Raw genomic sequence first — 13,920 nt, 5'->3', positions numbered from 1 at the left:
AAGGTAATATTTCTATGTAAAAATCACACAGATTCCAGATTTAAGGCATCCATGGGCACTATTTTCCAAGCATCTGGCAAGGTATTTCCAGAAGGGGCTATAATTAACAGTATTTGAAATCAGCCAAGGAGCATTTTTCTGCCCACATTATCATTAAAATAATTTTTCTCAGGCCTCCACTTCTTAGGAAAAAGCAAACAGTTAAGAAAGGACTAGTCATGGTCCAAGAGAACAGCAAAGTCCAATTAAAAGTACTCCAGTGGGCTATAAATCAGTAGAAACCAATTCTCTTGCATTATTTGAAAGCCAGTGGTTCTTCCCATTAATAAAATGACCAGAACAGTAATTTTTTAATGCTGCTGAGCCATGGTCTGGGTTCCACTGGAGCAAAATTAATCCTTAAAGAAACCTCCTGAAACCAGAGGCGTTGCAGCTGTACTAAAGTTGTCTAACTCAGTCTGTAAATGATGAACAGCATTTATTATATTCATACCTTGCCAAGGCTCTAGATTTTCTTCTGCTCTGGTTGAAAACATCACAGAAATCCACCCACACAAGTAGAAATTGTACACTTATCTAGGACAAAAGCTTTCCTTATTTTATAAACCTCCTAGTCCTAAAAACAGGTTTTCTGTGGCTGATGAATGCCAGGGTTTCCTTAGGATGCCAGGGTTTGCCAGGGTTTTATTTGGAAAGGATGACATTTGACATAATTTTTTCTTTATTGCAGAAATAAAATTATTTTGATTTAAAAACACAATGAAATTATTAGGAGATGGAACTTGCATAACCACAAAGTAGAAGGTAACTCCTACAATAGTTGGGAGACTGCTAATGCTGAGGAGCTAAAATGCACATATGAAAAGGTAAATTTTAGCATTATGACTCTTGTGAGGACAAGAATAAATGCAATCTGCCTACTTTTCTTTAGCTTTGCAGGAGGGTTGTTAGAACGTTTTCCCCTGTCTTATGGAGAAGCTTTGACCAGAGAGGCAAAAAATTCTGGCAACTCAAAAAGTTCAGTGCCAGCGCAGTTCCAAGAAGATGAGGAGACAATATAAGGAAGATATTTTGTCCAAAATAAAAAAACCAGTTGTCACCTGTGACACTGTTATCTGCCTGGGCAGGTGTGGTTTGGCTGGTGAAATGTGAATTGTTCCTTTCTCAGCAAGAAAAAGGGAATATTAGGAATGTCTGGCAGAAACTCCTGTTGCTGAGCCTTTACCATGCATTTTACTGCTTATAAATGGGTTTAATTGTGTCTGATTTTGCTTGTGACATCTCTGGGACTGAGGCTGCCTTTGGTACAGTGTTTACATGGAATATGGATCTGATGGGATGAAAATATGCTGGTTCAGGAAACTGCAAAGCTCCATCAAAATTAGGTATCTTTGGCCTAGCAATGGCTAAGAATGAAAAACTGATTTCAGATTTTTAAAAAATCTTTTGTACTCTAATATTAATATATTAATATTAAAATTCGGGATTACGCCAGCTGGAGGAAGTAGGTTTTTCTTTTTACTCTTCAGTAACTTGAAAGCTTAGCTTTTTAAAATTTTACTAAGTTAGAAGAAAAAGAAAGAGGAAAAAAAAAACCCTATAATTAAAATTTTTCTCTTTTATTCCATGCCAGAAAGAAACAGAGGAAAAATATAGGAATAAAACCACAAAAAAAAAATTTCTTTTCTGGAATGGCATGGAAAAACCCAACATTGCTAAGAACTTTTCAGCTTTAAAAAAGGTCCAATCTTCATAAATAGAAATGTTCACCAGCTCTCCTTCTAATGAAAGGAGAAACTAGGTTACACCCAATTGCTGTGCTGCTATCAGATTGACTAAAAATTTGATCAAATAAAACACAAAAAATTGCATTTTTTGTGTCCTTTATGCATGGTAGAAGATCTGGCAATGGCAGCAGTTGTAGATACTTTTGGGAAAGAGCATGAAAATATAAAGCAAGGGTTGCCTGTGCTCTCCTTGTTACACTTGCACTTGCTTCCACCAGTCAGCAGTTTAAGGACTTCCTGAGCCAGAGGTTGCCTCTGCTCCGTTGGCTTTAATTATCATCAGTGAACGACCTCCCCTCATAGCTTTCAGGGGCTCTCCTTTCAAACACTTTGAGTTTCATTCTCTGCAATACCTTGTGACAATTTTCTGTGACAAGAAGCAAGTAAACAAAACACATCTATAACTTTTAGTAGTTGATGTATATCTTTATTTCAGAATTACCATGTTTCCTGCACATTGTGTCTGTCTAGGCTGATAAACCTTCTCTGCTGTACCACATCCCCTTGCTCCTACTGCATCTGCATCTGTTAGTCCTTTGATGTCTCCTACTAGGATAAAACCACGTCTGGCTTTCCATCCAATAAAATAGATGTTGGCCAAGCAACAGGGTCAGTGGAGGAGCAGCAGTGGGGACCAGGACCTTTAGGATGCAGGACCTTGCAGTATCCTGGTGTGTGTTTCTGCCAGCTGCCTTTCCCACTGCCTCCCCCAGCTCTGCCTCCACAGGAGCTGTAAGCAAAGGTCAATGTGTAGCTCACTGTTTCACAGTGCCTCAGAGCAGCCTGGACTTCAGCTGATGTATTTCAGATTGTTTGTCAGACTGACACAGAGCAGTGCCTACCTTGCAGGGGGAAGAACAGTAAGCAGATTGAGGCCATTGGTTTTCTGTTCTCCAATATCTTTGATTTAAAGTAATCCTTGCATGTACAGGGCTTGGATAATCCATTTCTGCACTTGGGAGGGAGGCAGCTGAGAGCTGGTACAGGTGACTAGAGGGATTGTTTCACCTCCTGGGTCATGCAGGGCTTCTCTGGCCACAGGTGCTGTTCTGGGCAGCCAAGCCTATGCATCACCATCCCTGCCAAGGCCCTCAAGCTGGAAGTGGCAGTCACTCAAACATCTCCCACTCCCCTTTCACTGCAGACTGGCATCTCTCTTGGTAGTCCATGGTTCTCTGCCATATCCCTTTCTCCTGTGGTGTCTTCCAGGTCCATCAGGCTCACAGGCTCACCAAGGACCCAGCTGAGGGTGACTCTGTGTCCCAGCCAGGAGGCATCTTCTCCTTGGCTCCTTGCAGCTTTGCTCTGCAATCCCAGCTCTCCCTGCCCCTTTACCTGCCTCTTCTGCTGTAATGGTTTGAAAGCATTCCAGTCAATCTGCAAATTCCCCAGGGCTTGCTAGACCTGCGATGGTTCACCTCGCCTGTAGATGGGGCACCCAGGCACTTGTGGCACTTTTGCTTTGAGAATCAGCCATGAGGGGGTAAATCAAGTGTTCTGGAGTAGGTACTGCCACTTCTGCAGCTCTGCAGGGTTCTCACAGCATGGAATGAGGTGACCAAATTCACCTCTGTACAAAAAAAAGCTATGCAATAGTTCAAACCCTCCTTAAACAGATCAAGATATGTTTTGTCCTGGTCCTTGAAACAGAGAGATTCAAAGTGAAAGGGTTTTTGAATCACGTGCTCCAGAATTAAATGCCTGCAGTTAGGTGTCTAAAATGGATGCAGGTTACCTTCTGTAATGAATTTAGATGATGTTATATTGAGTTCCAAGAAGATGAGGAGACAATATAAGGAAGATATTTTGTCCAAAATAAAAAAAACCCCCCAAAACTCAGTGGAATATAATGTTCACAAGCCTTATCCCCCTTTGAACTATTAAAATCTTGCTCAGATTCCATTGTGCATTTTTTCCATTGAGTTCTATAGTTACTTGTAATTACAGAGGTATATCAGCACCTGAAATGGGGAACTGGGGAAGAAGCTGAATTAGATTAACTGCTGTTCTTTACTTTGATGCGTTAGCTCTGTGTTCCTATGATAGAAACCTTTTGTCTTATCCAGCGCAAAATCAATGCCACTTCTAAATCCCAGCTCCAGAGGACTTTGCAAATACATAACAGAAAAGCTATAATTTCTTAAATAATCCAAAGCAAAGTGAATTTTCACATTACTCCTGCATAATCTTTCCAGTGTCATTAAAACAAGCAGCTCACTCTGCCATAGGAATTTTCCTATTTTCTTTGGGGTTTTTTTTAATAAAAGATGATAGGCTAGAGAATAGTTTTTCTTATCTGTTTGCTTTGTGTCTTAAGCACGGTCTGTTTTTAATAAAGTGTTGGAGATACGCAAATAAAATACCACATGAGAGTCTCCTACCCGAGAAATTAAAAGTCATCTGTCATTCACAAGGGTACCGAGATGATCCTTCTCGAGCCTTTGCAACAGGACCTGAAAGCTTCGTTTCCCTGTAATTCATCAAGCCTGTAAGAGCTTGATGAATTGGAAATCAGAATTTTTTGCTTCCTAAAAAAATAGGGTGACCAGACCCTGGGATGACACGGAGGGTCTGGGCAGAATCCTCTCTGCAGCTGTGCACACAGCACTCCTGTCGGCTTTGTTGCGACTTTCTCGTCAGATGAACTGGTGGTGCTGAACTACAGGGTGAGTCTGAGATGCCTTGAACACCCTCAGGGGATGTAGCCCCTGCTTCTACTCTGTGCTCTCAAGTGAGTTCCCCAAAGATGAAAAGCTTTAACGCACTGAGCAGCCCTCCTTGGTGGGAAGTTTGCTCTACATCCCATGAATCCAGTTCATGGATTCATGGATTTCTTAACTGTAGACAGTTAAGAAACACTGTCCTCTGTGTTCCCACGTCAGATCATTATTTTTTGTTTTATTAACCACTGAATAATGCTGAATCTCCACCAAAGTGGCAGGATGGCTTGCTTAGAAAAGAGATGCATGTGGCCCACAGACCAAATAACCCGTTCTTTTTGACCTCTTTTCCAGAACCAGTCACTCTTACATGGATGTAAATTTGACCACTCTGTGAACAAAAGGCCTTTTCCTTCCGTCCCACCTTTCCATTGCCCCTGCTGAGCCATGCTCTGTCACAACCAGCCTTCTCTCTCACAAGCCATGGGCAGCTGGGCTGTTATACACGTGTTTGACATTCACCTTCGTTCTTGTTCAATGCCATTGCTCCAGCATTTAAGACTTGAGTTGAGTCCTATTTGACCCATAAACATTCTGGTTTTAGGCCCAGAGGTGAATTTGAGTCAGTTAGCTCTAGCTATATCACAATGTTCTACATTGGAAGGGTGGCATTAGCCTGTGTCTTACATTGTAAATGAATTTATTTAACTTTCCAAGTTCAAGAGCTCTTGGCATTTTCTGCAAAGAAAACTCTACAGAGTCAGTGAGGCATCTTTGTGGCTTCCTATAGTGAGACAGCTCCTCCCATTAATTTCCATCCTTTTCTCACTCCTTACTGAACACCTTTAGCTAGAAGAGACCAGGAGATGCTCTGATAGAGACTGCTGGAATTTAAGAATAGCTCAAGTGAAAATCTTAAGTGACTCTCATTTCAGTGCCTCAAACCTTCAGCAGGAGTGTGGGGATTTTGAAAATACTGAGGTGACAGAATGGCATAAAGGAGCTGCGTTGGAAGGGAAAACTGAATTTAGTAAGTGCAACTTCTTGTTAAAATTTTTGAATTATGTTAATTTTTTTGGGTATTTTTTATTTTATTTTTAGCTTGGTAGATAAGACCTGCAAAGGGCTCAAAATAAGATTTCCAAATTAAATTTGGACTTTATAAGATGTATGGAAGGAACAAATTAAGGAGCTTACAAGCTTCTGCAGACTGTGACAGATTCCTCACTTGATGTCAACAGAACATCTGCTCCCTGTCCAGTATCCCTCTGCATTTCATTTGATTGTGATTCATTTTTTTGTAGAGGACTCAAAAGCTTTTCAATAATATCACCTACCCTAATCTGCTGAACTCTGTTTTGCCAGGTATTATGGGAAGGCAAATTAAAAATATGTTCCATGGCTCAGAGAAGCAGCTGCATGTCATACCAGAGATACCAGGGCTGGTGGATAAATGGAGATAAAGTCATGAGCTGGAGGAAGCAGAGATAATGTTGCTTAAATGAGACTAACAGTGTGAAAAGGCAGAGCGTAAAGAAGTGTATGGAGAAGGGAAAAGCTGGATGGAAGGAAGGTCTCCTGGCAGTTTGGGAATTCCATGGTGGATACTCCTTGTACAACCACCCCAGTGGCTGCTTGCATGCACAGAGAGAGGAGAACAATTTCTGCCTGGAGTATCTTCTGTATTTTCCTGATGTTCTTGCTACTCATTGTCTGACATTGTCCCAGATCTCTCCCAACCATTTTGACTTTTAATACCAAGTTCTCTTACACTGTGTGAGCACCATCTCTTCTCAGCTGGTCTCGGTGTTCCTGGGGATACCTCACATTTGTCTTGTCCATCATACTGCAGGAGTAAATGCTTGCGGGTTGTTATTTCCCTAGATGTTAAACAGAAAGAGATGGAGTGATTTCATTTCCTGTTTGCTTTCACCTTGACTTCCCTCTGGATGTTCTTGGTAGATGTATTCATTAAGGACGCACTCATGAGCAAATATAAATAAATGATATGGAAAGAAATACCCATCTTCTGCCTCTGGAGATCATCATGTTACATGTTTTGTAGCTGACCTAGCAGGATATTGAAATAAATTAATTATTTTTTCAAGTTTCATTCAAATGAATATTGGAACCCAGAAAATCTGATTTACCGATAGTGTTGTGAAATCAATTAATTTTTTTAATATTGATATTTTAATGTGCTCTTTTTCTGAAACATTCATAGAGGCATTAAAAACTTCCCCCTCTTTTAGTTCTCCAACAGTATCTTCACTGAAGTGTTTCCAAAGCAATGAGAAAAAGGGTAACGAATAACAGCAAAGAAAACCATTGAGGATCTTTGTAGTAAAAAATACCAATCACACAAATGCCCTAAAACAAATTCATACTGAAAACACATGATGAAGACACTCACACTAAATCAAACAGAATTCCAGCCCAGGTGTCCTGCATTACCTTTTAACCACAGCCTTAGGAAGGTTATTAGTGTTATTCTACCCGCTGTGGTGAAGACAGTAGAAATGCCTAGATTTTTTTTTTTTTTTTTTTTTGAGGTCCAGAACTGCATTCCTTTGTTCCAATGTGAAAATTACAGAGTATCAACAAACAAATAGCAGCACCACATTTCCGATTTCAGAAGATTTGGCCTCTCTATTAGAGACTGTTTCATTTTATTGTCAGCTTTTGGAAACTCTTTTTGTTCCTTGATTATGAACCTCATCTTGCATAAATCACGCAGCCAAAAGCTCCAGTGGTACAACACAAATTTGCTTGTGGTAAGGATCACAGTTAAAGTGTGTCAGCTTTTACCATTATTGCGGTTATTACTAATTGCTATTAATATCCTGTGTTGACTGACTCCAGTCCCTGTTCTGATGCTTATGGATATTATTCAGCATTCTAGAGTACGAGAAAATCTGTATTACCTTCAAACAGGCTGGTACTTTTATAAATTGCTCTTTTTCTTTATAGAAAGAGAGCAAGATCATTCAGAGGCTGTTCCACACATTCTTTTTTGCTCTGTGTGCATGATGCTTGATTAAAATAGAAGCCTAGTCAATTTATTAAAGCTCTATTCAGCAGAAATATTGTATAATATAGGCATTCTCTTCTTTTGACCTGTTTAGCAGAAATGTAGCTGAATAGCCCAAATCAGGGCAAGGATGCGCAAAAAGCACTGCACAATTTAATAGTTTTAACTTGCTGAGGCACTTCTTAATACAGTCTGTGACAAACAAATCCAGCTATTGCAAAAACTGACTGTTTCAGTAAACTTAAGGGTAAAAGCTGCATGATCTAGTGCAATAAGACTGGGTCTTTAAGTTACTATAAACTAAAAATTATATAGCAAATCCAAGCTCTCCTACATACTGATTGTTTTTAATCAATAGAACTAAGCTGAAATTGAAAAGTGAAAACATTATTTTGAAAATAATATTATAAAACTCTCAGTTTCAAAAAATGTGATATATTATTTTCTTATGCATATCATGCTTAAGGCTGAAAAAGATACCTATGAATTTAAAATCAATTTTTATCCCCAATTAACATTAAAAGATACTTACCAGAATCTCTGGAAAACTTTGAAGTTGGTGCCCTTCACATAAAATGTATCTATTTGAACATACAATTCAAACTCAAGGGATAGAGCCAGCATCCCATTGTCATAGGGTTGCAAGTGTCTTGCTCACTTTTATTTTGTAATTTGAAGGATAAGTTAAATTTAATATATTTCAAGTTTAAACAAGATGCAGCTTCTCCATAATCTGAAGGCGAATAGGAACCCTTGACTGTAGACATGTAGCTGTACCTACCCTGTTACCAGAGAGCCATGCAAATCACTGGTGGTGTCTTCTACCAGCAGTTAATTGACAAAACTTCTCTATTATTTCCCTTTCCTTTCTTAATTAACTCATCAGCAATAAAAAATGCTCCTCTGTAATCGGGAAGCTTTAAGGATGGAAGCTGAAGTGGCATATTAGTCCCTATTTTTATGAGTGCTGTAGCTGCCATTGTCTTTCTGGTGGAAGTTCTCACATCCTTGGGCAGATGGAGAAGAATCTGGGAGCTGACACTAAAAGCACACCCTGGGAGCTCGGTGCCTCTCACCACATTTTCAATTAGTGTCTGCAGTGTGTGTGAGGTGTCCCAGGCACAGCCCTCTCTTACATCATTCACGGCAATTTAAGTGGGGAAAAGTCTCTGCTGGGAGCAGATGTCAAGGGCAGTAATGCCTCCTCTTCTCTTCTGGCTTCTTGGCATCTGCTTTGAGTTTTGGGCCACCTCTGTGGATCCCAGAAACCCATTAAGGGCAAACACAATCCGTTTTCATTAGTGTGCAAAGCAAGAGCAGAAAGCTGCTTTCTTCTGCTTAGAGCATAACAGAACCAGTGGAACAGCTCTAAAAGACAAAGGGTCTTTTTCTCATTACTGTTGGAGAAACATTTTACCCTCAAATGGATCCTTCTCAGTGCCACAGTTTACGTAAGCTCAGTAAAAGTTGTGATGAGATGAAGCTCTGGTGAGAGTCCTTCTGTGCTCGACACACTGAAATAATGAGGCTGTGGAGGAGGATCCTGGAAGGAGGCATCCCCTCAGCCCTGCGGCCAGCAGCAGTCCATCAATGTGCTCTTGGAACACCAGAACTCTCTTACACAAGGTCTAAAACCATCTGAGCACTCAGTGGGGAGACTGAGCTGGTGCCTTGTTTCAGAATATGACAGCTTTGAGGATCCATGAGGGTTTTGATGTCCTACCAAATCTAAATACGTTCTTCCAGTTAATAGAAAATTAGGTGTGTTTTCAAGGTCATGTTGATGTTAAATTGTTCCTTTGAAGCTCTGTAACTGCTAGTGTAAAAATACCTTGATAGGGAAAGACGTATAAAAGCTCAAAGGTTTTTACTGAGGTCAAAAGAGCACTTCATAAAGAATGTGGGCAAGTTACAGGGCATGGCTAAGTGCTACATTGCATTAAGAGAGGATTGACTGTAGAAAAATGTAGTGTGAAATTTTGTGTTGAGGCAGTAAATCCAGGAAATATAAATTTTTATCTGAGTTCTCAAACATACATCACCAGAAATTCTTTTCATCCAGATGAGATGCAAATTGAGTGAAAAATCAAATAAACTGGAGTCCCACTCATCTTGTTAATTCTACTTCTTATTTTTCTTTACTCTTTTTCTCAGTGACAAAAGTAAGTTTACACTAGTCTTTGTGCTTTGTAGCTCAGTTTTCTCCTGTAGATACCTTCTGGAAAACTCAAAATAGAACAATGGAAAAGTAATGAAAGTAAAATGTCAGTTTGCTTGGATACTGAAAATATAATCAATGCAATTTGTCAGACTCATGTGCCTTTCACTGGGATAAGCATTGATAACAATTCATCCTTACAATTGTGAGTCCTGAGATTAATACTTAGAGTTCCCTTTCTTCCAGAATTCTTTGTTAACAAATGTATTTTCATGCTTCTCACTGCATGGCAATTTGTGATCCCTTGTAACCACCCTGAAAACTAGTCTGTCTTCTGACACTTCTTGTATTTCCAGAACTATTCTTAGACATTCCTGACTATTGTGGAAGTTGGTATCAATGCCACCAGGTTCCTCCTACCAGCACAATCTCAGAACTTGCCAGGGTAAATTAGACTTCAGCTAAGCCATGTCCGCACAGAATTTACTGTGAGAGTTGGACCCCGTACCAAGACTTGAACATGGCACATCTGAATGTGACCTTCAAACAGCTTCTCCAGGTTTCCACACACTGCAGAGCAGAGTAAACAGAGGATAATATTTACACTCAGCAACTTTTTGAAGATGCTTCTATTCTTCTCAAATCTCAATGACATGCATCTTTTATAGATGAATTAATTTCTGCAACTTTTGTTGTCTAGCCTATTCCTGGCTGTGAAACGAAAACATTGACCTTGACTCAAGAAATCCATAGAGTTAGAAGGAATCAATTTAAAACATGAAGTGCTTGTGAAGGAGGTAAGTCTGCTCCTACACTTTGAACTATGTGGGCTTGCAGATCATTACTGCAATGCTTTCTAACTCTGCTAGCACCTCTGCCTTGCTGACATTTTCATGTTGACTTGAATATATAAAAACCCAGTCATGTTTCTTGTTATTATCTCTTACCAGTTGGTGCAATATGGCCATACAGTGAAAAGTCATTAGGCCTGCAGATAAACTGAGTTTTTCTTGCCTGATCAAGAGGCGCATAAATCAGTCACAACTTAACTTTCCTATTCTTTCTTTTCCATGTATTTTCATCCTCCTTCAAACTGTAATTTCTGTGTATAAATATCAATATCACTTAAAGGGAATGAATTAGAAAGGGAAAACTTATAAAATATGAATTTAAATGTGTAGCTGTTTCTCTTCTTAATTTTAAACACAATCTTGGAAAATCCCTTGTGTCATGAAGCCATGTGCCCAAAAAGATTAATCGAGGAAATGAAAATAATGACTTTTTTGCAGTGGAGTTTTAGTTGACAAATGTTGCCAAAGCACTCTTGAGACTGTCACAAGATTAAAATACACGTTTGTAAAGGAATGATGTTAGCAAACCAATGTCCTAGTGCTGCATCCAAAGGCTGCTGGTAGAGTGCTCTGAATTATTCAAAGGATAAATGTGTAAAGATGCCTTTTCAGACTCCTCACAGACTCAAAATTCAGTGTTATTTCTACTGTTGCTGATCCTCTTTTTCTGTTTTTTTTCCAATAGATTATTTCAAAGTACCTTTATATTAAATGCATAAATCTCTTTGTGCTCCCAAGAGCCGTATTTTATGGTTGCATTGTACTTACAGAGGATGAGATTGGGGAACATGGAGGTCACTGGCATGACCCTCTATGAAGTACCTTCCATAGAGGTTAAGTTGTCATCATATCCTGAAGGGAGACTGTAGTACCTGGTAAGAGCAAAGCCACAGCTGACTCATACCCTAAGGCACGAGAGTAAGTCCAGCACATGCTGAAGAAAGATGCTCCTTGGAGCCTTTCCTGGTTAAAACCAGATCACTGTGTTCTTGCTCACTTGTGTAACAACAGTCCAGATGACTTCAGCAGGATCACTATGGCAGAAAACTGTGCTTTAGAACCACCTTGTGACACTCACAAGTCCCTTGCTGTTGTCTGCATTCAGGCACGGCCATTTGCAGTGGTACCACAACTTACCACTCCTTCAGGCTGTCGTGTTCCTTTGGAATCAGGGCTTTCAGAGAAAAAACCAAACAGCTGTGTATAACAAATGTTGTCCTGATGGCTCAAATTGTCTCTCCTTGGACTTCTCAATAGAAGAGAAACATAAAACTTAACATTGTTTGCCTTCAAGGTCTCCTTCTGTCCAAGTTTTTAATTCTATCTCTACAACTGCAGGATATAAAGACCAATACACATTTGCAATGGTTAAATGAATGCTTTATGCCACAAGAGCCACAGCCAGCTGAAGCAGCCCTCAACCCTCAGTGCCTCCTCCATTGAGTCCTTCACTCTTATTAAGGACTAATGTGAGTAGGTGAAAGATGGGAAGCACTTCCAGTGTTGGCAGGCAGACTAACAATCGCCCTTTTGGGATACTTCAGGAATGATGTCTAAGCCCCAGTGTTAGGCAAGTGACAGATTTGGCTTCCCTGAGCCTGGAGGTGTTTTTAGAATGAGATTCAGATGGGCTGTTATTTAAGGATCCACTTTAGCAAAACTTGCAACTGCTAAGTGATCTTAATGCAAATGAGTCACATTCCTACCTATGTTGTAACAGCACAGGATGTCATCCCCACTTGAGAATAATGTGCATACAAATAAGGACCTGTGCTGTCACAGAGAGCTCTCAGCTTGGTAACTCAACCATAACCCAGTTCTGAGAGAAGAGAGGACCCCCACACACCTCTGTGTGTTACACTGTGCCACATCTTCTATATTTGTCCATGCCAGGGAACCCTTCCTCACTCTCTTGCCTCAGTTTGTTTTGTGATTAACCAAGCAATGTCTCATCTGTATGGGAATAATCACAAAGACTGTGAAAGGATGAAAGCCATTGTGCTGGTGTCAAACTCTGATGGCAAGCAATTTCAGAGTGGTTGCCAGGATTGTAATCATTTCAGTCATTTCAAAAGAGTTTAAAGTAGTTGTTAAAAAGAAAGTGCCTCATCATCCTGGGAAATAGAGTCATTCTTGGCCTTCAGTCAGGCATTCTTTAGAGCTAGTGACACATTTATGTGATTATAATGACAAATTACTTTTCTGTCCCTCTCTGTTTGTATAATAGATGAGATATGTGCGTGGTTTCTGAGGATGGAAGAAATAAGGGAGGGTGGAATATTTGTATTTCAAATATGGGAAATTCTAAAATTTCCTCATTAATAACCCCACCCCTCACCCCCAAAAGCAGGAAAACCAAATTACAATTTTAACTTCGAAAGTGTGAGTCTAAGACAGCACCTTGCATCAGAATTAGCCAAACGTGGCTGCTTGAGTTCTCGGCCAGCCTGGGACAGATCAATTCCTGTTGGAGCTGTTATGTGCCTGTTTTCTGCAGATTTTGTCAGTCTGCACAAAGGACAGGTAAAGCTATTCTGAAGCCAGCTGATACAGGTCCAAAACTTACCCTCAGCTTAACTGGTGCAAATCATATTTGATCAGATACACACCAGATGTAAAGAAACCGAGAGCAGGGTTTGGCCTGTTGTATTTCCCTAGTGCAGCCCAATGTTACACGTACAGACCTCTTGATGCTGTTGCTGACACTGCTGACAGTGCTAATGAAATTATGAGTTAAAATCATTGCTGGAATTAGTCATCTTGATTTGTTGCTTTTGCTGTATCTATTTCACAAAAGAGTTCTGCATTTTCAAAGTACAGAGAACAGTTCAATTAAGTGTTTAGTAGCTCCAGCTGCCCTCCAAAATCTGTTCAAACAGTCTAATGTGAAAGGAAAAAAAAAATCTGAAATTGAAGGATTCTGCAGTATATAAGTTCAAATTTTGATTTATGAACTTGGCAGTCAGTCTCTACCAATTAAAAACATGCACAGGGTTTTTTCATCTTCCCCAGACAACTGTTATTACTGAGCTGGTCTGTTTTGTCAGCATGTGCCAAGCCCTGGCTCTGCCCCAGCCAGGGAATTTGCCTTTGCACCTGTCAAAGCCCAATGTGGAAAGAGCTGCATGACAAAGAGTGTAAGTGACAGTCCAAAATTGTCCACACAGCAACCTTTAAGTGCTTGGAGAGACTTTTCTTTCATGTTTTACCTGTACAGTTTTAATTGTAAAAGCCCTGTTCTCTACATCAAACCTTTTTCAGCAACAAAATTAAAGAGATTCTAAGTTTGTCAGTAAACCCTGACATTCAAGTGCTGAAGTTCATCAGGGTAAGGCAGATTGAAAAGTTATAGCACTGGGAGATTTTCCACTGAATTCATATTGTAAGAGATGGATTAAAGTTACAAAGATCAAATGATCTGGAAATACAGATG

This window comes from Corvus kubaryi, unplaced genomic scaffold, assembly GCF_017639235.1.
Source record: "Corvus kubaryi isolate FWS band 111438036 unplaced genomic scaffold, C.kubaryi_AGA036_p1.0 37387, whole genome shotgun sequence".
Taxonomy (NCBI): Eukaryota; Metazoa; Chordata; class Aves; order Passeriformes; family Corvidae; genus Corvus; species Corvus kubaryi.
Note: the sequence above shows the minus strand (reverse complement) of the source record.